General features: G+C 44.2%; 1 long non-coding RNA gene across 1 annotated transcript in view; it reads left to right on the top strand.

Moving 5' to 3' along the window:
* Positions 1–13,738, top strand: part of LOC120986991 — a 30,841-nt gene extending 17,103 nt beyond the window's left edge. Inside the window, exon 4 of the long non-coding RNA XR_005775866.1 lies at positions 13,624–13,738. This is a non-coding gene — a long non-coding RNA (uncharacterized LOC120986991). The remainder of the gene's footprint in view (positions 1–13,623) is intronic.
* The last annotated feature ends 854 nt before the right edge of the window (positions 13,739–14,592 follow it).

Genomic DNA, 14,592 nt, shown 5'->3' with positions numbered 1-14,592 from the left:
AAATGTAGTGGCGGCTGGGCCCCAGGCGGAGAGCTGTTTGGCGCACGTCCTTCCGCCGCCAAGGATCGCAGGGCAACATTCTTTGCCTCCTGTCTCCTCCTCCTCCTACTCAGCTTCCTCCTCCTCTTCTTCCACCTGCTCATCCAGTCAGCCACACACCTTCACCACCAACTTCAGCACAGCCCGGGGTAAACGTCAGCAGGCCATTCTGAAACTCATATGTTTGGGGGACAGGCCCCACACCGCACAGGAGTTGTGGCGGGGTATAGAACAACAGACCGACGAGTGGTTGCTGCCGGTGAGCCTCAAGCCCGGCCTGGTGGTGTGCGATAATGGGCGAAATCTCGTTGCAGCTCTGGGACTAGCCGGTTTGACGCACATCCCTTGCCTGGCGCATGTGCTGAATTTGGTGGTGCAGAAGTTCATTCACAACTACCCCGACATGTCAGAGCTGCTGCATAAAGTGCGGGCCGTCTGTTCGCGCTTCCGGCGTTCACACCCTGCCGCTGCTCGCCTGTCTGCGCTACAGCGTAACTTTGGCCTTCCCGCTCACCGCCTCATATGCGACGTGCCCACCAGGTGGAACTCCACCTTGCACATGCTGGACAGACTGTGCGAGCAGCAGCAGGCCATAGTGGAGTTTCAGCTGCAGCACGCACGGGTCAGTCGCACTGCAGATCAGCCCCACTTCACCACCAATGACTGGGCCTCCATGCGAGACCTGTGTGCCCTGTTGCGCTGTTTCGAGTACTCCACCAACATGGCCAATGGCGATGACGCCGTTATCAGCGTTACTATACCACTTCTATGTCTCCTTGAGAAAACACTTAGGGCGATGATGGAAGAGGAGGTGGCCCAGGAGGAAGAGGGGTCATTTTTAGCACTTTCAGGCCAGTCTCTTCGAAGTGACTCAGAGGGAGGTTTTTTGCAACAGCAGAGGCCAGGTACAAATGTGGCCAGACAGGGCCCACTACTGGAGGACGAGGAGGACGAGGATGATGAGGATGAAGCAGGTTCACAGCGGGCTGGCACCCAACGCAGCTCGGGCCCATCACTGGTGCGTGGCTACAGCCAATGTGGACAAGCTGACGTTCATAAAAATGAACCAGGCATGGATCCCACAGGACCTGTCCATCCCTTGTGCAGATTAGACATTAACTACCTCCCCTTAACAATATATTATTGTACTCCAGGGCACTTCCTCATTCAATCCTATTTTTATTTTCATTTTACCATTATATTGCGGGGCAACCCAAAGTTGAATGAACCTCTCCTCTGTCTGGGTGCCGGGGTCTAAATATGTGACAGTGGCCTGTTCCAGTGGTGGGTGACGTGAAGCCTGATTCTCTGCTATGACATGAAGACTGATTCTCTGCTGACATGAAGCCAGATTCTCTGTTACGGGACCTCTCTCCTCTGCCTGGGTGCCTGGGCCTAAATATGTGACAGTGGCCTGTTCCAGTGGTGGGTGACGTGAAGCCTGATTCTCTGCTATGACATGAAGACTGATTCTGTGCTGACATGAAGCCAGATTCTCTGTTACGGGACCTCTCTCCTCTGCCTGGGTGCCTGGGCCTAAATATGTGACAGTGGCCTGTTCCAGTGGTGGGTGACGTGAAGCCTGATTCTCTGCTATGACATGAAGACTGATTCTCTGCTGACATGAAGCCAGATTCTCTGCTATGGCATGAAGAGACTGATTCTCTGCTGACGTGAAGCCAGATTCTCTGCTATGGGACCTCTGTCCAATTGATATTGGTTAATTTTAATTTTTTTTATTTTTATTTTAATTCATTTCCCTATCCACATTTGTTTGCAGGGGATTTACCTACATGTTGCTGCCTTTTGCAGCCCTCTAGCTCTTTCCTGGGCTGTTTTACAGCCTTTTTAGTGCCGAAAAGTTCGGGTCCCCATTGACTTCAATGGGGTTCGGGTTCGGGACGAAGTTCGGGTCGGGTTCGGATCCCGAACCCGAACATTTCCGGGAAGTTCGGCCGAACTTCTCGAACCCGAACATCCAGGTGTTCGCTCAACTCTAGATACAAGGTAGAGTCCATAGATGGCCAGACCTGCTTGTCACTGCCAACCATACTGGAGTGCATCCATATTCCTGACAATCGGTCTGAGATACCTACACCAGAGGTAGCGGCATACCACCCCCACCTGAGGATTATAGCTCACCTGATACCGGAACTGGACCCAGAAGCCCCGATAGTCTTACTCCTTGGAACAGACATACTACGAGTTCATAAAGCTAGAGGACAGATTAACGGTTCCCAGAACACTCCACGCCCAGAAACTTGACCTAGGATGAGTCATCATAGGAGACGTCTGTCTAGGAGGAGCACACAAGCCGACCTCAGTCAACAGTATGCTCACTAAAACACTTGAAAATGGATGTCCTTCCCTATTCCAGTCATGTCTCAGTAGTTTCCTGATAAAAGAATTGCCACACAGCGCTCTTGTGCCTTGTCCTTTCATGGATCCCTCCTGTGAAGACCACGCCTGCGATGGTGATCAAAATCACTTAGGGTACTTTCACACTAGCGGCAGGATGGATCCGACAGGCTGTTCACCCTGTCAGATCCGTCCTGCCGCTATTTCGCCATGCCGCCGGACTGCCGCTCCGTCCCCATTGACTATAATGGGTTTAAAACTAATGGACTCCAGCACTCTTTCTGAAACTGGCAAAGGTGGGTGCACGTCCGGATTATGTTCTATAGCTCCACCTCAAGAACCGTAGATATCACACAAATTTTAGACAGCACTCCGTGATAGTGATGATTTATTTCATATTATTTCAGCCGGACACAGTGGTACATAGGTTGCTTGCAACGTTTTGGGCTAACATACGCCCTTCATCAGGCTGACAAAACATAATACAAAAAAGGAGAAGTAGTAATTAGAAAATATTCCTAGAAATACTACTTTTACATGATTCATATATACTAAAATAATATGGTCATAACAAAATCTGTTCACATAGACATAGTAGGTAGTACAGAACACAGTGGCATGTTGCGTACTATAAACATAGTGGCATATTTCATGGTATATGAACAATCCATATACATGGAGCCAAAAAAAATACAAATATCCAAACGAGATAGGTGTAGCATGATAGTCAGATCAGATATGCAGTGGGAGCCATCGGAGATTTGATCCGAGTATCATGCTAAATCACTGAGAACAGGCTGAAATAAATAATCACCTAAACAGGTGAAAGAGACAACAGTGGAAGGGAGCTTAAAGAACAGTGGAAAGACATTGTAGCTATAAAGAGGAGTGATGTACTAGAAGATGCCCTCTGGTAGGAATTGCCCTCTTGTAGAAATCATAGGAACACTCACCACTAGCAGGACCACAGGTTAGATGTTGCCGGAGCTAACTAAGATTGCAGAAAGCCATGTTAAATACCGTTCAGGGGTTGCTCATTGGAGGCCGAACATCACATGTCGGCCCAGGAGGGCGGGGCTATTCCAAAGTGAGGCTTAGGATGCAGGAAGGCTCACATCCTGTTAAGTTATCTTGATAAGCGTAAGGAGGGCGTGTCTACAAACTAGGGGTGTGATGCGCACGTCACATGACCACGCCGTCCGGTCCATTGAAACGAAACAGGAGGGATTCCTTTCCATTAGATTAGCTTAATAAGCCAATCAGACGGCATACATGTAAATTTGGTGTATGACACGCACGTCACATGATCGTGCCGTCCAGTTCTATTACACAGAACCGGAAAGAGTAGTATACAAGGTACTGATTGACTGATTAACTAAATGGCCACAATAAGCGGGCGCTGAGCAGAGAAAAAGCATTAGTGCAGCACCTATACGAAAATAGAACAGAAGACACCAGTCTCACCTAATTGCGCATGCGCAAAGCCAAAATGATCTAACAGCAGCCATCTTGGGAGATGGCAAAGTAAGGGCATCAAAAAAGAGGGATCTTTCGTATGTAGAAGGAAGTAAACAGAATTGTAGAATGACTGGAAGATGACAGAATAGCCATATACAGTATATTAATGTATGGTTATGTATCATTCGAAGGACCATCACCAATTCTCAAAGGACCATCGCTTCGTTTGGAACAATGGAACAAAAACAAACATCGCACAATACTTGCATTGTATTATATATCCATAATAAACAGTAGGTCACTCATATACAGCGCATAGGGTGCTTGAAGTCATAAATGGTGGACCGTATAACGTGCTTGGTGGATGTCTCCACCCGCTACTGGACAGTTCCGGCTCCCACCGCATATCTGATCTGACTATCATGCTACACCTATCTCGTTTGGATATTTGTATTTATTTTGGCTCCATGTATATGGATTGTTCATATACCATGAAATATGCCACTATGTTTATAGTACGCAACATGCCACTGTGTTCTGTACTACCTACTATGTCTATGTGAACAGATTTTGTTATGACCATATTATTTTAGTATATTTGAATCATGTAAAAGTAGTTATACGATAAAATCATGTAAAAGTAGTATTTCTAGGAATATTTTCAAATTACTACTTCTCCTTTTTTGTATTATGTTTTGTCAGCCTGATGAAGGGCGTATGTTAGCATGAAACGTTGCAAGCAACCTATGTACCACTGTGTCCGGCTGAAATAATATGAAATAAATTATCACTTTCTATCATTTATCACTTATCACTTTCTATCATCATTATCACGAAGTGCTGTCTAAAATTTGTGTGATATCTACAGTTCTTGAGGTGGAGCTATAGAACATAATCCGGACGTGCACCCACCTTTGCCAGTTTCAGAAAGAGTGCTGGGATCCATTAGTTTTAAAGTTTTTAAAGATTACTCCACCACTGTACCACGTGCACCATCTCTGGCTTTTCCTAAATGTCGTTCCTCAACCTGAATACGCAATGTGACAATAGTGGAGTCTTTTCGTTCTCGGAGGAGGACGCAAGAAGCATAACCTCTTCTGTCACAGCTTCAAATGAGTTCCTATCTAATACCAACCCGAGGGTATCTGTGAACTCGCTAGAGAAAGCTTACAGAAATTTTTTTTTGGAGCTACACATGGTCACCTTGGCGGAGTATTATAAGAAGAAAATCATACCACGAGGCCTCCGCTGTAATCTCCGACCGACTCTCTTTTCAGAAGACCCAGAGTTATGTCTTCAATTCGAGAGAATACTCAATAAAGCATCGTTTGACATTATTCTTTTAACTTTGGAGAGTGCTACTAAAGAGATCAAGAAAACAAAGGAGGAAATTACAACTCTGGAACAAAATTTGTTCCAGGAAGTATCTACGGAAGAAGCAACATCGATCCGAGGGAGTCTCACCCAAAAGAATAACCACTTTAGACGTAATCTTGAAGAACGTAAAAAATCCAAATTTCAAAGAGATATCCAGGATTATACGACAAACCAGGTCTATCGTACGATTCCCTGTAACTACCCCACCTCATTCACCGCCACTGTAAAAACCTCGGGCTCATCAAGTGCCAGCAACGCAGATTTTTTAGACAGAGGCACTGCCAGAAACAGAGGCAGAGGCCGCCAAGGAGGGCGGGGAAGAAGCATAGGAAGAGGCAGACAGAACTACCATTCGCAATCACGAGAACCGATCCAGACCAGATCAATATACAGGAATTAAGCAGGTATTCTGAGGATCTAACCATTCATTTGTCAAATAAAGTGCTTTCGACGAATGAAGTTTCTGCCCTGAATTTAGGATTCGGCTTCGTCATGACTAGTTTCACCAATCCTTATTTATTGGACAAAGAAATGTCACTTTTTTTCGCTCCATCAGATTACGGGCCTATCTGGACATTGAAAAACCTTCCTCGATGAACGACCAACAACCTATATCTTCACCATTTCAAGAACGGACCAAGGGATGCAGACCACCAAGCAAGTACATGCCACCGAAGAAATATGACATGGTGGAGAAGTACATCTTGAAGGTCCAACATGATGTGAACAGTCTTGATAAAAAGATATCTTCTAAAAAGGTGAGATTCAACTTATCTAAGGGACAACGATGTGCCCTAAAAAAATCTATCTGCTGACAGGAGTATAGTAATTAAGCCGGCCGATAAAGGCTCGGGGGTTGTAATAATGGACCGTTCTAATTATAAAAATGAGATTATGGGACAACTTAGGGACCATGGGACTTATCTACCTTTAGATCATGATCCCACCAGGGAGTTCCTCATTGAATTATATGAGATTGTAGGGAATGCTTATAAAAATGGAATTCTTACTACAAAGATGGTAGAATATTTGACTCCACAACATCCTCGCATACCTATAATCTATACTTTACCTAAGGTCCACAAAAATAGGGAAAACCCTCGTGGTAGGCCCATCGTCTCAGGTTGCGACTCTCTGTTCCAATCAGCAGCCAAAATGCTCGACAACCTCCTTAGACCCTATGCCCAGAATGGAAAATCCTTCATCCAGGATACTACGGATTTTCTTAAGAAAATCCAAATGGTACACTTAGGAGGTAAATGATCCTTTTTTAGTAACTATGAATGTAACCATTCTGTATACTAACATTCCCAGGGATGCAGGCATTGAGTGTGTTAGAATTGCTCTATTACAGCAGGCGGAATTCTCTCCAATCGAACAAGAATTCATTTTGTCCCTCTTGACTTTTGTCCTCAAACGTAATTATTTTTTATTTGAGGACCAATTGTATTCACAAACGTCCGGCACAGCGATGGGTTGTAATGTAGCGCCCACGTTCGCTGTCATTTACATTAACTTTTTTGAGGAAAAAGCTGTCTACTCCAATGCCATTTTCAATTAATATGTTTGTTGTTGGGTTCGATATATTGACAACGTATTTTGCATTTGGCAGGGTACACAGGAAGATCTTCTTGCCTTCCATCAGGCCATCAATTCCAGCGTCTCCTCCATCTCTCTCTCTCTCTGAACTTCAGTCGGTTGGAAATCTCTTTCCTGGATGTTAATCTTAAGGTAAGAGACAATATTATCACTACCGACCAATACACCAAACCGACGGACAAAAATAGCTTACTTAAGTTTAACTGTTTTCATCCCCCAGGCCTCATTCGATTGTTACCATGATCACAGTTGATGAGAGTTAAGCGTATTGTTTCGGATCCGTCCATTGTTGAAGCAAGATTGAATGAAATGTCACAAAAATTCATTGCGAGGGGTTTTCCGATATCCTTTGTACACACTCTCACAAAGTAGCAGATATTCCAAGAGGTAATCTGCTGACGCCTAAATTACTAACTAAAAAACCTACTCAGAAACTTATCCCGTGCGTTACAACATTCTCACACCAGAGTATGGACATCAAAAAGATTGTGTATAAACTTTGGCACATCCTTACTAACAATTTCCCTAACGTCTTTCCCATTAATGTCCTATAAGAGGGCTAAAAATATCAGGGATATGCTTGTCAAATCGGACCTTGGGACTAGTAAGGACAACAGTATCCAGACCACTATCATAGGTTCCCCTATTAATGGCACTTATCCATGTCTCTCATGGATCCGTCCTGCCGCTAGTGTGAAAGTAGCCTTAGGGTGCACAGTTTTCCACAGGACAAGAGAAGACAACAGGGTCGCAGTGTCCATAGAAGACAGGCTGTTCTTGGATATCATGGATCAAGGAATAGTAAAAGACAAGTTAAAAAGCTGGGTCGCACCTTTACCGTTTAAACCCTGGAGACAACGCTTAACTAACAACAAAGAACTTGTCTACAGTCGATTTATCTTCTTTAAGCACAAATTTCAGAGGACATCAGAGATGAAAGAACATTTCTTTACCTTCATGGAAAGAATATTCCAGAACAACCATGCAGAAATGGCACCCGCGCTCCAAGACTCTGAGGAGTGTTGTTACTTACCCATATTCGGCGTGTATCATCCTAAAAAACCAGGGCAGATATGAGTAGTATTCGACTCGAGCGCCAGGTGCGAAGGCGTCTCGCTAAATGATGTCTTACTGTGTGGTCCAGACTTCAACAACAGACTTCTAGAGGTACTTCTCTGCTTCCGCAGAGATTCCATAGCATTTATGGCCGACATACAACAGATGTTCCATTGCTTCCTCGTCAAGGAAGAATACAGAAATTACTTGAGGTTCTTCTGGTACCTCAACAACGACCCCAATGAAGACATTGTAAAGTACCAAATGAGAGTGCACATCTTCGGAAACAGTCCTTTCCGTGCAGTCGCTATCTACGATCTTAGACATTCAGCCCGACAGCGTGAAGCAAAGTATGTGTCAGATGTCAGATCCTTTGTGGAAAAAGATTTCTACGTGGACGACTGCTTGAAATCCACACCCACGAACGAGACTGCAGTCTCCTGAAAAGGGCTCAAGAAATACTTGCGCTATCTAATTTGAGGTTACACAAAATCGCCTCCAACTGCTGTGAGTTAATGGAAGCCTTCACACCCCAAGACCATTCATGTGATCTAAAAGACTTGGATACTAGCACCGACTCCCTTCCTATGTAGCGGAGCCTCGGTTTTCTCTGGGATATAAAGGCAGACACATTCACCTTCCAAATCAGTAAGGAAGATAAGCCCTTCACACATAGAGTTTGGTCCACCATAAATAGCTTATATGATCCTCTGGGATTCGTAGCGCCTGTTACCATCCAAGGCAAAATGATGCTAAGGGACTTCAGAGACGTCTGATTGGAATGATCCACTTCCCATGGAGAAAAAGGACCTGTGGACAGGTCGGAAGAAGTCTCTCGAAGCTTTGACCAGCCTTCATGTGGCACGACCATTTGCTTCCGTGCCATCTACTGAAGTCAAGATGCAAAGACTATATATCTTCTGCAATGCTTCAGTCAAGGCAATTGCTGCCATAGCATACCTAAAGACCATAAACAGCATAGAACAATGCCATATAGGATTTGTCATGAGCCGGACCAAACTGGCGCCACTCCGCGAACACACGATACCCAGACTGTAACTCTGCGCTGCTATGCTTGCAGTGGAGTTGGCTGAACTTATAACTTCTGGAATGAACCTGGAAGTCGAGTTTTACATGGACAGCAAGGTAGTCCTAGGATATATCTGCAACAAAACCAGATGTTTTTACATCTACGTCTGCAATCGGGTGCTAAGGATCAGGAGATCCACTTAACCTGAATAGTGGTAATACGTGCCTACACAGCATAATCCTGCAGACCACACGACTAGATTCGTCGCACCAAGCCACCTTAAAGACACAACATGGTTTAAGGGTCCTGCATTCCTGTACCGTTCAACGTCTTGCAGTACCAGAGACGACACATTCGAATTGGTAGACCAAGATGCAGATTAAGTAATTCGACCTGAAGTATCTACTCGACATACAGTGACTTCTGACCACCAATGCAAATCCCATAGTTTCAACAGGTTCTCGACCTGGATGTTGTTCTTTTGTGCTATAGCCTGTGTACAGTCGTGGCCAAAAGTTTTGAGAATTACATAAATATTGGAAATTGAAAAAGTTGCTGCTTAAGTTTTTATAATAGCAATTTGCACATACTCCAGAATGTTATGAAGAGTGATCAGATGAATTGCATAGTCCTTCTTTGCCATGAAAATTAACTTAATCCCCAAAAAAAACTTTCCACTGCATTTCATTGCTGTCATTAAAGGATCTGCTGAGATCATTTCAGTAATCGTCTTTTTAACTCGGCTGAGAATGTCGACGAGCACAAGGCTGGAGATCATTATGTCAGGCTGATTGGGTTAAAATGGCAGACTTGACATGTTAAAAGGAGGGTGATGCTTGAAATTATTGTTCTTCCATTGTTAACCATGGTGACCTGAAAAGAAACGCGTGCAGCCATCATTGCGTTGCATAAAAATGGCTTCACAGGCAAGGATATTGTGGCTACTAAGATTGCACCTCAATCAACAATTTATAGGATCATCAAGAACTTCAAGGAAAGAGGTTCAATTCTTGTTAAGAAGGCTTCAGGGCGTCCAAGAAAGTCCAGCAAGCGCCAGGATCGTCTCCTAAAGAGGATTCAGCTGCGGGATCGGAGTGCCACCAGTGCAGAGCTTGCTCAGGAATGGCAGCAGGCAGGTGTGAGCGCATCTGCACGCACAGTGAGGCAAAGACTTTTGGAAGATGGCCTGGTGTCAAGAAGGGCAGCAAAGAAGCCACTTCTCTCCAAAAAAAACATCAGGGACAGATTGATCTTCTGCAGAAAGTATGGTGAATGGACTGCTGAGGACTGGGGCAAAGTCATATTCTCCGATGAAGCCAATTTTCCAATTGTTTGGGGCATCTGGAAAAAGGCTTGTCCGGAGAAGAAAAGGTGAGCGCTACCATCAGTCCTGTGTCATGCCAACAGTAAAGCATCCTGAGACCATTCATGTGTGGGGTTGCTTCTCATCCAAGGGAGTGGGCTCACTCACAATTTTGCCCAAAAACACAGCCATGAACAAAGAATGGTACCAAAACACCTTCCAGACCCAGTGGTGGCATCTGTTGATGCCAGACAGGGAGTGTTCTGCCTCCAGCAGAGAGAGATTCAGTTCATGCCTATTTCATTTCTAATTCATTCTGCTGCAATTTCTGTATTCCTGTACTTATTAGTTAGGTAACGGCAACATCTAGCGTTGGTAAAAATGTATTGCACCTTGTTTTCTTGTTAATAAAGATTAGTGCTTTGTGGGAAGTGCTAGGCATTGTGGGTAGAGCAAGGCATTCTGGGACGGAGAAGCCCCAGTCTTCAGTCTACATACAGACTACAGGACATCAACAGAGCTGTTCCATGCAGTTCTCTTTCTTAAACTCCACCATCTTTGTGCAAATATATCTGGTGAGTGAGAGCTACCTTGTTTCAGGGACATTATGTTATGCAGAGCTGTTTAGCTAGGTATAAGTGTCAGGGAGTTATTTCTGTTAGCTAGAAATGCAGTTCTATGTATAGGCAGCCATTTTGGACATCTGCTTTCTCTGTCAATGTATTACTGTACATGCTACTCTATATGTTTTACTTACACAAGCCATTTGTATTCTTGTAGTTTTACCAATTCACAATCCTTTGACCAATAAACAAGTTAGACTACAGAAAACAGTCCTCTTATTTGGAAGACAGGAATGATTTATACTAAATGTCAGACAGCATAATGTGTGAACGTGTATGAAGACAGAACATGTACTATCACTTCAAAAGCTAAATTGTCTTTGCTTTTTTTCCACTCACATAAAAAGGTAACTGCGGTGTTTGACTAATAATCAATCAAGTCCACATCAGAGCATCCCCATGCTCAAACATACCAATCCGACATATTACTGCAGACTTCCCATAGAATGTATTCTTATACTCACAGTCCATCGTCCATCTGCATTTTCCTTTTCTGGAATCTTTTTTTAAAAAGTTGAAATTTTATACAAATCCATACAAGGATACACAAGAAAACCTCTAGAAATGCTGAGTCCAACAAGTTCCTCCACCTGACAGGATGTTTTGGAGGATATATGTGTACTCGGGAGAGCTCCTTGAAGGTTTAAATACTTAAAGGGGATCTTATTGAACCATAAATACTTAAAGGGGTTGTCCCATCTCAGACCTTGGGGGCATATCACTAGGATCACTAGGCCTCATTGGGACCCACACCTATACTTAGAATGGAGCCCACAAAGTCCTGGAGGGCGAACTACACAAGCGCCTTCGCCCTTCATTCATTCCTATGGGAGCTCTAAAAATAGCTGAGTGCTGGCTTGGCTATTTCTGTCAGCCCCATAGAAATGAATGGAGAGGTGGCAGCACTTACTTGGTACACTTCCTATTCATTTCAATGGGACTTCTGAAAATAGCCGAGCATGGCAGTTATTTTCTGCGCTCCCATAAGAATGAATGCAGGGTGGCCGTACATGTGCAGTGCACCCTCCGGCACTTTGCGGGCGCCGCTCTAAGTATAGGTGTGGGTCCCACCTATTAGACATTGGGGGTATATCCTAGCGATATGCCCCCAATGTCTGAGATGAGACAACCCCTTTAATAGGAAGGATGTAATCAGCTACTATACAAAACTTAATCAGATAAATATACAAAATTACACTATACCTGATTATCACAAGAATATATTAAAACATAATGCACTGCACCCTATTCCAACATCTCCAATAGTGTTGAGCGCGAATATTTGTATTACGAATTTGTATCTCGAATATCGGCACTTCGAGGATTCGCGAATATTTAGAATATATTGCTATATATTCAGAATGATGAATATTCATTTTTTTTTAGCACAGTACACATCAGGTGATCATCCCTCCCTTCTTCTAGCTTGTGGGCCAATGAGAAGGCTTTGTCACAGCTTAGTAACATCCCTAGCAACCAATAGAAAAGTTGCCTACCCTTTCACTATATAAATTACCGTATTTTTCGCCCTATAAGACGCACCGGCCCATAAGACGCACCTAGGTTTTTGGGGAGGAAAATAAGAAAAAAAATATTTTTTACCAAAAGGTGTGCTTTTGGTGGGTTTGGAACTAATGGTGGTCTGTGGATGGCACTATTACTGGGGATCTGTGGATGATGGACACTGTTATGGGGGGATCTGTGGATGACGGACACTGTTATGGGGGGATCTGTGGATGACGGACACTGTTACATGGGGGATCTGTGGATGGCACTGTTATATATATGCCATCCACAGACCCCCCCACCCCATAACAGTGCCATCCATAGACCCTCCCAGCACATAACAGTGCCATCCACAGACCCCCACCCCTTAACTGTGCCATCCACGGATGTTATCCACAGATCCCCCCCCCCCCCGCCGCCCTAGTATACAAATATAAAATTTCTTATTCAATTAAAAGTTATTACACATGCCCCCCAACTCCTAATAGTACCGTACATCCTTCCTAATGCAATGTTAAAATGTCAGCATTTGCCCCATAAGACGCAGGGGCATTTCCCCCCCATTTTTGGGGGGGGGGGAAAGTGCGTCTTATGGGGCGAAAAATATGGTAAGACACTCCCCAGCAGCCATTTTGTGGAGTTTCATGTGAGAGAGAGAGGAGCTTGAATACTGTGCTGTGCTTTTTCAAATTACATTCCAAAACGCAATTAAATATTCCAGATAGTTAGTGTTAGATAGTTGTAAGGGAGTCTGCGGTTCCGGTTCCCTTGCGGGCAGATACGGTGGAGCGTCCGCATGGGCGCCGGAGGGGAGGGCCGCGGGGATCTCGGAGGCAGACTTGCCGGGCTGATGGCAATACGTCGCGGCCGGTCCTGTCTCCGGTGTCTCCTGCGGGTTCCGTTCCGGCATCCATGCTGGCGCGTCCTCGTGCCGAGTAGGTTGGGCGTCTGCGTGCACGCCCGATGGGTGATTACCAACGGAAGAGGCGGCCGAGTGTGTGTGCATCTAATGAGCTACGTTGGCCACTGGCAGGTAAAGCATCTGTGCACAAATTCAACGTTTATTAGGGATTTGCTGCACAGGTGCTAATGAGTAGGATCATCGCATGACCTATGAGGTTCTGACAAGCAGCACTCTGTGATTGGCCAGCAGGTGTTTAAAAGGTGATCTCACTAGCTGATCAGTGCTCACTGTTGTCGCTACAACCTGGGAGTATGCTGGTTCAGATTCACTAAGTTTGTTCCACGCATGAACTCTGTGTGTCTTCATCTAGTGAATACCTCTGGAAACCTCGTCTCTGCTCTACAGTTGCACCGTGTGTGGCCTCGGATCGGACCTTGGATACTTCACTGTCTCATCATTAGGTAACTGGTTTCACGGACTCTTCTGTATGAACTTTAGCCTGGTCTGGCTTTTCTCTGACATTTTCCCACAGAGGTTATTATTTGGACTACGTTATTTCTGTATGATTTCTGGATTGGACTTTACTGCTGTGTTTTCAATAAATCCACGTTTGTTCAAATCTTTGCCTGGTTGCTTGGGGTTCTGCAGCATTACAATAGTAATAGGGAATTGTGTAGCTGAATAGCCGATAGGGTCCAGTGAAGGGTGTAGTGTAGGTTATAGCGATAGTTAGCTAAAATATATAATCCGTATAGTTTAGTGTTAGATAGTATAGGTTATAGTGTGTGGCAGGAAAATAAATGTGCAATGTGCATGTGAGAGAGATTTCTCTGCTGTCCATACAAACATGCTACAGAAATAGTGCTGTGATGTCCCAACAAGTTCAGCAATCAGTATTATGTTGTCAGACCTGATTAAAGGTGAAGTTGTATGTATTGCGCTAAAATATTCAAATTAATAGTGGTAATTTGTGCGATCTCGAATACTTTAAAAAAATGTATCTGCATATAAAGCGATTGTTATGACATGCATGGAATTTTTATCTAAAACAGTGCTGTAATGTACAATTACTTACCGTGACCAGGAGTTCTTCCTCACTATCTCGAAAGTTGCTGCCAACCATTTTTATCACTTATGTAGCTAATAGTGCGTTCATGCATAATAGCGCAATCGAAAATAATATCACGAAATCATGAATATTTGACGAATATTCACCTAAATATTAGTGATATATCGCGAATTCGAATATTGCTCCTGCCGCTCATTACTAGTCTCCAACTTTGATATCTAATAATGTACGTTCTAAGAAAAAGTCTCCTGTTTTCTTTATCCCTCTGCA

This window comes from Bufo bufo, chromosome 1 (genome assembly GCF_905171765.1).
Source record: "Bufo bufo chromosome 1, aBufBuf1.1, whole genome shotgun sequence".
NCBI lineage: Eukaryota > Metazoa > Chordata > Amphibia > Anura > Bufonidae > Bufo > Bufo bufo.
The sequence above is the reverse complement of the archived record's forward strand: the minus strand, read 5'-3'. Positions and strand labels throughout refer to the sequence as shown.